The sequence below is a fragment of the Chenopodium album genome, chromosome 22 (assembly GCF_948465745.1).
Source record: "Chenopodium album chromosome 22, dcCheAlbu1.1, whole genome shotgun sequence".
In the NCBI taxonomy this organism is placed as follows: domain Eukaryota; kingdom Viridiplantae; phylum Streptophyta; class Magnoliopsida; order Caryophyllales; family Amaranthaceae; genus Chenopodium; species Chenopodium album.
This window is the reverse complement of record NC_137855.1, coordinates 30,918,623-30,932,201: the sequence shown is the minus strand read 5'-3', so window position 1 is coordinate 30,932,201 and position 13,579 is coordinate 30,918,623. Positions and strand designations below refer to the sequence as shown.

Genomic DNA, 13,579 nt, shown 5'->3' with positions numbered 1-13,579 from the left:
CAATGGGAGCATAGGCGCCGCTCTTTGCCTTCATGGGATGCGCTGAAGAAATTGCTTCTCCGGCGTTTCAGGACCACCGCCACTGGCACTCTGCAAGAACAGTGGCTGGCCCACGAACAGACCGGCACGGTGGCCGATTATAGGTGGCGTTTCATTGAGTTGTTAGCTCCGATTGAGAATGTACCAGAAGAGATTGCGAAGGGCCAGTATATTAAGGGGCTGAAGGAAGAAATTCGGGTCGAGGTCCGGATCTTAGATCCGATCACTCTGGATCAGGCCATGGACTTATCCATGCGGGTCGAAGAAAAAATCCGGGTCGGCCCACGAACCAAGCCATCAGGTATTCTACCCACGTGGCGACCCCCTTTCCCAAATCTGCGAAATCACCCAAATCAGTTTTCCCAAAATACCACAACCCTAAAAACCAACCCGAACCACCAATCTACCACCACCCAACCCCTCCCTAACCGAAACACCTTCAACCACAAACTTCCCGGTGAAATAAGGCGGCTATCGGAGAAAGAGCTTCAGCATAAGAGGGAGCAAGGGTTGTGTTTCCGTTGTGATGAGAAGTGGACAATTAACCACCGTTGCCAGCACCGCGGCCTGAGTGTGCTGCTAACGGTGGGCGATGATGAGGAGGGAGACGCTGGTGAATTGTCTTTGGTGGAATCGAACCCGGATGACTTAGCCAATTTTTACCCAGACCCGAATTCTACCCCGGAAGTTTCCCTAAGCTCTGTAATGGGTTTAAAAAGCCCGAAGACGATGCGCTTGGCTGGGACGATCAACGGAGAGTCGGTGGTGGTGATGATAGACCCTGGTGCAACCCATAATTTTATCTCCACCGTGGCTGCCCAGAAATTGGAGATTCAACCTTCGGATTCTAGGCGTTTTGGGGTAACCCTTGGCACGGGAGAAGCGGTGCAAGGGGAGGGCGTGTGTAAGGGCGTGGTTTTGAACCTCCAGGGAGTTACAATAGTGGAGGATTTTCTCATACTTCCTCTGGGTAGCTCCGACATAATACTTGGTATACAGTGGCTGGAGAAGTTGGGAACAATCACCACCAACTGGAAAACGCAGACCATTAAATTCCAGCTGGGAGGAGACACGGTGACCTTGACTGGAGATCCTCATTTGGGTCGATCGGGAATTTCCCTTAAGGCAATGTTTAAAAATTTGCAGAAGGAAGGGCAGGGGTTTTTGTTGGAATTGAACCACCTAGAGACGGTGGAGGAAGAAGAGCCAGTAGTCCCGGCTGCCTTTCAACCTCTAATTCAAGAATTTCAGCATGTGTTTCATTTACCCAGTGGCCTGCCCCCCCACCGCCACATTGAGCACTCCATTGTGTTACGCAATGGCATTGATCCCGTCAGAGTTAGGCCCTACCGCTACCCACAGTCACAGAAGACTGAGATTGAGAGGCTGGTGGCTGACATGCTCAGTGCTGGGATTATTCAGTCCTCAACAAGTGCTTATTCTAGTCCGGTTTTGCTTGTTAAAAAGAAAGACGGATCTTGGCGATTCTGTGTGGATTATAGGGCACTCCCCGACAAGTTTCCAATTCCCATTATCGATGAGTTACTTGATGAGTTGGGTGGTTCGGCGGTCTTCACTAAACTCGACTTAAAGTCAGGTTACCACCAGATTCGGGTGTGCCCTGCTGATGTCCATAAAACGGCCTTTCGAACCCATGATGGCCACTACGAATTTCTCGTAATGCCGTTTGGCCTTACCAATGCACCTGCCACCTTTCAGTCTCTTATGAATGAAATCTTTAAGCCGTTCCTGCGCAAATTCGTTTTGGTGTTCTTCGATGATATATTGGTATATAGCCCCTGTGCCGAGTCTCATTTGGTGCACTTGAGAAAGGTCTTGCAGACTCTGGCAGAGCATCAGCTATACGCAAATTTCAAGAAATGTGAGGTGGGCAAGGCAAGGGTTGCTCACTTGGGTCACATTATATCGGCAGCAGGGGTAGAAGTTGATTCATCCAAGGTGCAGGCAATGTTGGATTGGCCTCCCCCTACGAACTTGAAGCAACTCAGAGGGTTTCTCGGTCTCACAGGGTACTATCGCAAATTTATACAGGGCTATGCTCAAATTGCCCAACCGTTGACTGATCAGTTGCGCAAGGATAATTTTGGCTGGACCGAGGAGGCGACCACAACCTTCAATTCTCTCAAATCTGCCATGATCAGCGCTCCTATCTTGGCTGCCCCTAATTTTTCCTTACCTTTTGTGGTGGAGACCGATGCTTCGGGACATGGTCTAGGTGCGGTTCTCTTGCAGGCAGACCATCCAATAGCTTATTTTAGCAAGATTTTGGGTGTTAGAAGTCGTGAAAAACCCATTTACGAAAAGGAATTAATGGCGATAGTATTTGCCGTTGAAAAATGGCGGCATTACTTGCTAGGGCGCCATTTTATTGTTCGTTCAGATCAGCGAAGCCTTAAATACCTCTTGGAGCAACGGGAGGTGGGTCAATCTTATCAGAAGTGGATTAGCAAGCTTATGGGCTATACGTTTGATATACACTACAAACCTGGCCCTACAAACAAAGTGGCAGATGCCTTATCGCGCCAGTACAGCCCTGAAATTGAGTGCTCTTCTCTGGTCACTTCTTGTGGCCTCCGTTGGGACTATGTGCAGTCATTGATTGAGAAGGATGGTGCCTTGCAACGTTTGATTTCTCAATTGAAAAATGGGGAGTACACTCCCAAGTGGTTCACCTTGGATAACGGTGTGTTAAAATATAAGGGGAGGATTGTAATTCCAAAACACAGTGAGCTGACACTCAAGTTGCTCAAGGAGTATCATGATTCTGTGGTAGGTGGGCATGCTGGGGATCTCAAAACATACCACCGTCTAGCTGGAGAGTGGTTCTGGTTGGGCATGCGAAAAGATGTGGCGAAGTATGTGCAGCAATGTCACATTTTCCAGCAAAGTAAGCATTCCACCTTGTCTCCCCTGGGTCTCCTCCAGCCCTTACCAATTCCCGAGAGGGTATGGGAGGATATATCCATGGATTTCGTAGAGGGTTTGCCTAAATCCATGGGTTGGGACACTATTCTCGTGGTGGTGGATCGCCTCACAAAGTATGGGCACTTTATTCCCTTGAAGCACCCCTTCACAGCTCAGAGTGTGGCTCACAGCTTTTTGACTGAGGTGGTTAGGCTACATGGCATACCTGGTTCTATCGTCTCAGACAGGGATAAGGTCTTCCTTAGTATTTTTTGGTCGGAGTTGTTTAAGCTACAGGGCACTCAGCTCATGCGCAGCACGGCTTATCACCCACAGACCGATGGACAGTCAGAGGTTGTGAATAAAGGAATTGAATCTTACTTGCGGTGCTTTGTGAATGGGAAACCCCATACTTGGGCCCGTTGGCTGCCGTGGGCTGAATATTGGTACAACACTTCTTTCCATACCGCCACCAATTACACACCATTTAAGGCTCTTTATGGCAGAGAACCCCCGCACCTGATCAGATTTGCAGCTGGCAGTACCGCTGTGTCTTCTGTGGAAGAGCAGCTACAGGAGAGGGATGCTATCTTGGATGACCTGAAATTTCATTTGGTGCAGGCTCAGGTGTATATGCAGCAGTATGAAAATAAAAGCAGGCGTGACGGGGCTTTTGAGGTGGGAGATCTGGTGTACCTCAAGCTCCAACCTTATAGACAACGTTCATTGGTGAGGAGGTCTAATGATAAACTCTCCCCTCGCTTTTATGGCCCTTACCAGGTTCTTCAAAAAATTGGCAAGGTTGCTTACAAATTGCAGCTTCCACCAGGCACCAAAATCCATCCTGTCTTCCATATCTCGCAACTGAAGAAGGCTGTTGGGGCAGGGCATCGTCCATCCTCACTTCCAGCACAGTTATCAGCAGAGATGGTGCTTGAAGTTGAACCTGAAGCAGTCCTTGGGGTGCGAAGTTCTCAGACCACCAGGGAGGTCTTGATTCAATGGAAGGGATTGCAGGACTTTGAAGCTACGTGGGAGCACTTTGATGAGGTTCACTTGAGGTTTCCTAGCTTCCACCTTGAGGACAAGGTGCAACTTTGGGTGGGGGGTATTGCAAGGAACCAGCAGCCCAGGCCTGAGGTCCGTTTCACTTATGCTAGAAGGCCCAAGAAATAAGCTAAGGCAGAATGAACTTGGTGAGCTGGAGGTTGTTAGAAATCAGTTTTGGGGGGAAAGGGTTTAGAAGTAATTTTGTGATAAAATTAGTTATGGAGTTTGTTATAATATTCTCTTTTGCTGGCAGCTTCTAGAGCTTGTTAGCTAGTTCAATTTTCAGTATTAATAGGAGGAATGGTGAGGGGGAATGTATGCAAAAAATTAATCAAGTAAAGTTGTTGGGAGAGTTCCTTCCTCTCGAAAGAAGGCCTGTATTGTGATCTCTCTGATTGAGCAATACAAATCTATCCTTGCTACTATTGTCACTCTGTTTTCTTAGCTCTGAATTCTCTGTTCTGATCTAATTCTCAGCATCATCTTCCATAATATTGAGGTTAGGGTTCTCTTCATTGCCTCAACATTGAAAGGTTTCACAGTCAATAATTTACCCACCAAAGCGAGATGAATCCGGTCACTCGACTCAATACCCAAATCGCCATCATCATTACCACCCATCACCAATTCCTCCTCATCAGCAAGCCTAAATTTTTCTTAGTCCTTGACCAAATCCAACTCCATTGATAGAACCAGACAGTGGAATGACAAACAGAACAAAAATCAGAGCAAAATACGATCACATAACGAAGAACATGCACTAACAAACGACAAACCCAAGGCAAGGACGACAAACCCTAGTCTAGGGACTATTTCTTGAAGTAACTAGTTAATAGATCCTCTAGAGTTGGGTATTTGATCTTATCCGTTGATGAAACTCTAGGTATTATACATGTATATATATCTCGTACTGGATGGAAGAATATACAGAACGTAAAAATATATTTCTCCCATCTCTCTATATTTCTCTTTGATTTTAACATTATTGATTATTTTAATGATGAATATTGTATTTTAATTTATAGGAAAAGATAAATTGAAGGTGGAGTAGGTGAATAGTAATATGAGTATTTATTTATTTTATTTTATTTGGTTCATTGTTAAGAGGAGGATATTGGAAATTATTTGTTTGGTTTATCAATATGAGAGAAAAAGTTTTTTTTTGTAAATAGTAACATGAACAATTTTTTTTTGTTCATGAATAAGGATGCTCTAACCGAGCAACGCATGCAGAAGAAAGTAAAGACATAAAATAACGTCACCCAAATAAAAACAAATTTTAGGTTTATGACATAATTTTGTTGACGATATGAACGCTAACATTTGATTATCTTTTGTATATTTTGGTTTTCCCTCGTCACTCATTTTAAATTAAAAGTTAATGTTTTGTCCGATAAGTTTTTGTTTGCTTTAGGTGAAAGGGATTGACGAATGTGCTAGCTAAGTTTGCAATTAACGACAATTAACAACAATGAAGACGGAAAAACAAGCAATAAACGAGACAAGGAGAATTTACCGTGGGAAACCCAAGAACCGGGAGAAAAACTCACCAATCCACTACGGAGTACCAATTTGATGAAGATTAATGTAGATTACAAGCTTTCAATCACCATCAAAGCTCCCACCCCAAACTCACCCTTTCAAACACTCAAACCCTAAGTGTTTGGGTTTACATGAGGCTTTTTCTCTCTGCATCTTTCCATTCTTCCTATTACTCTCTACAATGACAATACAAGAGTATATATAGTAAAAGAAGATCAACAACTAAGATAACATTTTAAGCGAAATAAAAAGAAATCGCGTCGCTAAACAGGGGCTCGATGGTTCGACCGAACCTACCCAGAGTTCGGTCGAACATGAGGTGGTTCGGTCGAACTTCTTCCTTGGTTCGACCGAACCTGCTCTAGAAATCAAAGGCTGCAGGGTCTGCCTCAAAAGCTAGGTTCGACTTAACCTTTCAAAAGTTCGGTCGAACTCCCGCACTACGCGGACATCTCTTCTTAAAAAAGCCATAACTCCCTTGATTCTTGAACAAATCAAGCTTATTACCAATCGTTGGAAAGCTCTTGAGTTAAGCTATCACCTCCAATTTGAATCATCTCAATATCATTTTTAGATCTTGAGATATGCCCAATTGAAGTCAGCCATTTGACATCCACCATTGCTTAACACCAAGCAATAGCCCATAGCTTAAACTCATAAGCTATGTACCCCCTTAGCCTTTTTGAACCGTTCTCCACACTTCTCAAACCGAACATTAGGGATATAATATAATAGGCTTAAACGCTGAGTAATATTTATACATTAAGGGGGATATATTTATACATTAAGGGAGATTTTTAATGGGAAACCTTAACACGAAGTAGAATGTTCCCTTGTGTTCTTTTTTGAGGTACAAATTGATAGACTTGTGATATGGATACAAAGGAGTAATTATCTAGTTGGTATATTAATTCTCTATTATCCTTTGATGTACATGTTCGGATTAGCTTTTAGTTCCAAACTTCCAACTTAATTAACATGAGGTCTTAGGCCTCGGCTTCCTATCCTTATGTTAGGTTGATACACATTGAGTCGAGATTGTAATTGATTGATAACAAACTGATTGCACTCAAAACATACTCATTGGATCTCATCCTTGGCAAATTCATTTCTAATGTCGCTCTTTAGATTGCATTAAATTGCAAAATATAGTACGAGTAAGAAATATTTATCTAATTGAGAAGTTGTACCCATAAAGCCAAAAATTAATGATCTATATTCATAGATGAAATGTGGGGTACTGGAGTGGTATCTAAATCCTATTTGAGTAACACAAGAATCTTCAAAGGTCACATCATAAAATTATTTTGTGGGAACCTTTTTCTAGGCTTAAATTTTGCCAAGTTCTATTTTCATACAAGGATGTGAGTAACTATATAATATCTACCTTATTACTAATTAAGTTGATTTTTCTTAATATTAATCATCATCTCATAACTTAAATGTCACATACTTTTCCATACAATAATCAAACATCATGATCAGCTAGAGCAAAGTAGCAAACCATAGAAATAAAACCTACCTGATTTTCGGTCCGAATTTTGACACCAACCAGAAGAATGAAAAATTGAAAACAAAATAGATTACTTTTTTTTTTTTTTTTTTTTTTTTTTGACAGCAGACTAAAAGGCCATCAGGCCCCAATAGCATTACAGGCACTATTACACAAACTAAAACAATGGAAATTGGGAAGCTGATTTTTGATACTAGTAATCTTGTCCCTAAGCTGAAAACCACCTGCTAGATTCCCCTGTAACCAGCTAGCAATGTTGTTTGCAATAAAGATTTGCAGGTGCCATAATTGTTGTCTCAGAGCTGCTCTTATCCCTGCAAACAAAGCATCCACCATACAGTTAGAATGTCCTTCCTGTTCTTGACTTGGACCCTGAGAAAATCCACCAGTCGCAGCATTGATCTTCCAGACCCAGTTTCTCTTGCCCCTGTGAGTAGCAAGCTTGACCTCCATAGTAGCAGGAGCACATTCCTCGTTGCCAGCAATCAGAACAGTCTTCTCCATGCTGTGGTTAGGATTCCTGCTGGGAATAATAGATTCTAACCCCAGAGGGAAATTCTCACCACAGTCAGCAGAGCCCTTCCCAAAATCATTGTCCCTGATGGTGCTGATCTTGTGAGTGCTGAGCTTGCATTCCATTTGAGTCACTGCAGCCCAGGCACTTTGGGTGTTGCCCCTGAAGATCCTGCTGTTTCTCGCATCCCATATGCACTCTAAGCCAGCCAAAAAGATTACACAACTGTCATCCAAGCCCCTAGACCTGTCACTCAAAATTCTAAGCCAGTTAAAAATCCATTCTGCAATTGGTAAATTCCTTTGAAAGAAAACAAAATAGATTACAATCCAATTTAAACATAAGAATTCATTATACCAAAATTTTAGAACCTTGTACTGTTATAACAAAAAGAGAAGATAAAACGTAAATTCCCGGTGTTAGAAAAGACAAAGAATATAAGGATGAGTAGCATATTCATAATGTGACCTAGAGAACGAAATAGCAGGTAGATGGCTACAGAAATGAAAAGGGATCATAAGTTTTCCTCTCATGTATGTCATACAAATTGTGCCTCATCAGCCACATATAGATGAAACATGCACATCACTGACAGCAACATGGGTTGATAGTGAATACATAATCATAGATGTGTATAGCAACATGATACATAAATCGACAAATGCATGTAAACAAGGACCGTGTATGCTTGTTAATAGATTGTGATGTGTGTATGATAGGGATCGGTTCAGTCCATCTAAGCAACAGTTAGGCGAGAAAAATAGACCTATCTTCAGTATCTGAAAACCTTGATTCAATAACTTATAAAAATAGCTGGATTTAGTGTTCTATATGAACTGAAAAAATCGCGACTGAGACAAAATCAATCATGGACCAGAGCTCACAATCAAGTTTGAACTACTTGGCTGATAAATTTTCAGGGATTTTAAAATTTTATTGAAAGCTGCTCCATAGTGAAGGTTTCAAGTATACAACCATACAAGTACACTATCATACAATTTTCTTATAGCATCATACCAATTTGAGGACTAATACCAAGCTACATTTTACTTGCATCATTCAGTTTCCTAATAAGCTGCAAGGCTAAGATCCATTACACACATGACATTTCTATAGAAAATCTATAAAAACTAACCTGAGTTGATCATGTCTTGCAGATTCTTAGACAAAGCAGAATATATTAAATCTGGGGATTTCTACAACCAGGAACAAGGTCTTCGAAACCCATGGCGTCTCTGCCCCATAACACAAGTCGAGGAAGTGATGTGCAGATTAAGACTACTTCCCATATGGTTGTATAATCTACTCGGTGGTGTTTACTCAAATGGCATCACATTTTGTTCAGCAGGGTGCTGCTATGGAAACTACTGTCTCAAACTTTAGAATCCCGGCTGCAAGCATGTCCAGCTTTGACATTCTTAGTGTCGTAGTTTTTGTTTTCTTCTATAGAAGAGTTCTTGATCCACTTATGAGCAGATTGAGTTGCACAGAATGGGTATTGGTCTAATTATAGCAGTAATGGCCATGGTCTCAGCAAGAATTGTGGAATGTTATAGATTCAAATATGCCATAAAAGGATTGCCCTCATTGTAAGGCGCCAAACCCCAGCACCCTGAGCATTTTCTGGCAAATTCCACAGTATGTGTTCATCGGAGCATCTGAAGTTTTCATGTATGTGGGTCAGCTGGAGTTTTCAATGCCCAAGCACCTGATGGACTAAAGAGTTTTGGAAGTGCTCTGTGTGTGACATCAATCTCATTGGGAGACTATGTGAGCAGCTTAATAGTCTCAATAGTTATGAAAATCTCAACAGAGGATCATATGTCGGGGTGGATACCAGGGAATCTCAACAAGGGTCATTTAGACAGGTATTACTTCCTACCAGCAGCTCTCACAACAATAGATTTTGTTGTCTCTTATGTGCAAGATCTTATAAATGGGCATCAAGATGGAAGGAAATCTGGGGAAGAACATGGTCAAATCACTTATGATGTCTGATGTCTTCAACAAGGTTTGCGTAGTAAGGCCTTCATGCTTTGCTTGAATAAGAGGTCCATTCATTGAAGATGTTTTCTTGGGGATGGGAGAGGGGAAGATCATTTGACGAAAGTAACAGGAACCATTAGAACTTGTCACTCGTACCTATGAATGATTGAACGATAACATTGAACCACTGCAGTCTCCTAAAGAGCCAGGATTGAGCAACAAGTTCAAGGGAATTGCTGTTTTTTAGCTCTTTCTACTGAATGCTCATCTGTTGGCTCTAATTGTAGGGACTGAGCTATGCATTCCAATTGTACTAATCAATTGTGCTAATAGACGGCCCGTTTTCTATTGGTCTGTATTTTTTTTCCTTTAACTTTCATATGCAAACAAGTCTATTGCACATCAGCATAATTGAACCAATAATTAAGCTTCAAAAACATAATTTTAATTGGAAAAAATAGATATTAAACCACATCAAGATCCCAGAAAGACTCCAAGTTACCACAGAGCAAGTAAAGTGATGAAAGAAAAAAAAAACACGTAATTGACACCTCGTACAAAGGTATACTGATATCATAGTAACTCAGAAAGCAAAACATCAGCAATTTAGAATAATTTCTAGTCCTTTTAGGTTCCAAAGTATACTAGCATTGGAAACAAACCAGAAAAACTAAAATCTCCAGAACAAGCTAAGAACAAACCCACTCATTAGTGCAACGAGCCAATAGTGCACAATTAGTTAGAATGACAACAAAGTTAACAGCAATTGGATCCTGTTCCAATCACTCAGTTGCCTTTCTGAAATAAATTTAAGAAATGTCAGCCACTCCCATTATGAAAAACATTTACTACTCGCCAGTTGCCACTGCCCCGACCCAAAAATATGAATAAAAATGAACACTGCATACCATGCCCACGGAAGTTCATTCAGGTATAACCATAAGCTTTAAGGCACTTGTAATAAAATTGCCAAGCATAACAGTTACCAAAAAAAAAACCCAATAATTGTGACAGCGCTTACAAGAAATTCATAGATAACCAAGCTAAGCCTGTATACTTGTATAGTATAATAAGGCAGCACCTTAACATTTAAAATCAAAAGCAAAACAATCAACCAAAGCTAATAAACTTTTTTCAATGTACAGGTTCCTTTGAAACCTAAGTATGAAAAAAAATTGCTGCATACAAGGACTACGATAACTAAAATAACTAAAAGCATTGTCATTATTAGATAAATTAGACCTTACACTATCTAGGATCCAGTGCCTCCAAAATATCCAGCAGCATGTAACAAACACGTGTATTGAACAAAATAGCCTTGAACTTTACGGACTTGTATGTGATGACTGGATTCTTGACACCAGATTGGTTGTGCTCCACTTTGGACCAGCGTAACATGCTGTCCCTCCTTTACTTGTTCCTTGCTCTGTTACACATGAAATAAATCAAAAGATCAGAATTTAATGTCGAAATGAAGAATCTGTGAAGTTCGAAGAATCAAAAGAACTCACTGTCAACATCTTTAGAGCCCGAGAGAATGTTTCCTCTGCATCATCTGAAAATTCCATATAAATGGGCATCACCCCATGATATATAGACAGCCTCTGCTTCACCCTTTGTCTGGAAAGTAACAACAGGAGTAGCTCAATACAGTAGGTATAGAGATATGACCGTAAAATAATACAAATTTCAAATATGATATGATACAGGATAGACATGACATCATGTCATATGAATGCAGCACAACAAACAAGTCATTAACTTATCATATTAAGCATATAATTGTCCTTTGGAATCAAGATTATCAAAAAGGCATAGAAAAGGTCATGGAAAATCTTGATGGAAGCATTAAAACATATATAATAAAATAAAAATAAAAAAATAAAATAAAATGCCCCAAATCACATAAGAATAATTGAAAGATTTTGCATGCTCTAAAATGACAGTGGACATTTTAACAAAGGTCATCATAGTGTTTGAAGATAAAATGAGATTATGGTTCTGATCCCTGCCATCACAAGCTGATTTGATTTTACAGTGGACATATTGACTTTTATTCATGACATATTGACTTTTACTCATGACATTTAACCTTTTACTCATGACATATAGCCTTTTCATAAACTGTTTAGTTCTGTTAATTGTCCTCGTTACAAGAAAAGGCCTAGAGACTGCTAAAAAAGACCAGGCTATGCAAGTAAGTGCCCACTAACATTATTATTGCTGGAATAAAGCTTTTTTAACTATGGTTCTAGTGACAAGATTTGGATGCAAAATTGATGATATTTGATATCTTTTAGCAGGACAAAAAACTTTAAAGTTGAAACCCATAATATCAAGGATTTGGTACACATGTTTTAGAATGTCATTCTATATGCTTGTTAGATTTGCTTTGTGAAAGTAATTGCACACTTACTCATTAGGGAAGGCAAAGATTGTAGAAGACGGCCGAAAGTGGCTTAGATGTATAGCCATTGATCCTGTTTTTGTAAATACAATGACTGGAGTGCCAAGAGTGTTGGCCATGGTAGTTGCATGGAAAGCAAACATCACGCCCATATGGCTCTGCAAAAGGTGAACAAAGATCAATATCTACAGATAGAGATAGAGAGACTATCATATTACCTCACAGACATAAATTCTAATTCATTTAGATTAACACCCCAACGTTCAAACTCTTTTCCAGCGGTCATAGGCAAGTCATGAGCACCAAGGACTCGCGGAGATAGGATAGGAAGACAATAGAGAAATCACAGGAATTCACAATCTAAGCGAAATTTAAACAGAATCGTTTAGCAGCCATAGAAAAGTAAGAGAAAGGGTAATATCTTGTACAGGCTCTTCACACAGCCATATTATATGAATAAATAGATGGCATAGTAAAAGAACCACCACACACCTTGTATACTTTAGATGGTACAGGAGGAGAGTCATTTGTTGGTTTCAAACTTGACTCCATCCTTAGTGCCACAAAATGCATCACGTTAATAGAACAACCTTCAATGGGTACCTTCGGCCAATAAAGAGCATTTTAATCAAAACTGGAACGCATGAATGACATGACTTAAAGATGCATATGACACATTCAAAGAGAAAAACTGAAGCAAGTGTTGTCGTATGAAGTAGCCACATCCTTAGCAATTAGACTTACTTTCCATGAGCAGTTTCTCCAGACAGCATAACTGCATCAGAACCTTCTCTAACAGCAATTGCAATGTCAGAAACCTCTGCCCTGGTGGGTGTCGGATGATCAATCATGCTCTCAAGCATATTAGTTGCGACTATAACTGGTTTCTGCATGCTGTGACACCAATTAATGATTTCTGCATGCTGTGCATTTTTAATCAGTGGTTATGCAAAGCTACAGAAACAACATAAGATCTCCTGAGGGACATGGGAAAAAAAAAAAAACAGTTTCCAATGCTAAAAGAAAAATTCTACAAAAGATAATCAATAGCTTTAGCTCCTCCTAATAAGAAACGAAAATACATTTTAAATTCCATTTACATAACCATAATTGTATAAACTAATAGATTCTTAAATTTTTACTGCTTTACTATATGATATCTTAAAGGAAATTGATTTATACTTCAACAATAGATAAGTCACTCCTGAAAGATCATAAATATAAATTATTTATTCATCTTTAATCAACTTCAAATCCTACAAAACACTGACAAGTTTCAACATAGAAGCAAACAATCAATCAATCAATCAATCAATCAAAGCCTTAATCCCAAAAGTGGGGTCGGCTAACATGAACCAAATTTGATTATTCCGTGTAGTCATCAACATAAATCTTTCTCCTCCATCCCTTACGATCCAAAACTTCATCCTCACGTAAATCCATGCACTTCATATCCTTCCTCACTCCTTCCAACCAAGTCATCTTTGGTCTCCCTCTTCCTCGTTTAATCCCTCCATGGTCCCACTCTTCCACTCTTCGCACCGGTGCACCCTCGGGTCTCCGTCTTACATGTCCAAACCAACGCAGACGATTTTCCCTTAAT

General features: G+C 40.3%; 1 pseudogene across 1 annotated transcript; it reads right to left on the bottom strand.

Moving 5' to 3' along the window:
- Nucleotides 1-10,596: 10,596 nt before the first annotated feature.
- On the bottom strand, nucleotides 10,597-13,083 carry LOC145605299 (pyruvate kinase isozyme G, chloroplastic-like; annotated as a pseudogene). Its single transcript, XR_014105030.1, has 5 exons — nucleotides 12,721-13,083; nucleotides 12,469-12,579; nucleotides 11,986-12,134; nucleotides 11,081-11,189; nucleotides 10,597-10,995 (listed from the first exon to the last, which is right to left on the bottom strand). The product of XR_014105030.1 is annotated as a pyruvate kinase isozyme G, chloroplastic-like (transcript).
- Between the last annotated feature and the right edge of the window lie 496 nt (nucleotides 13,084-13,579).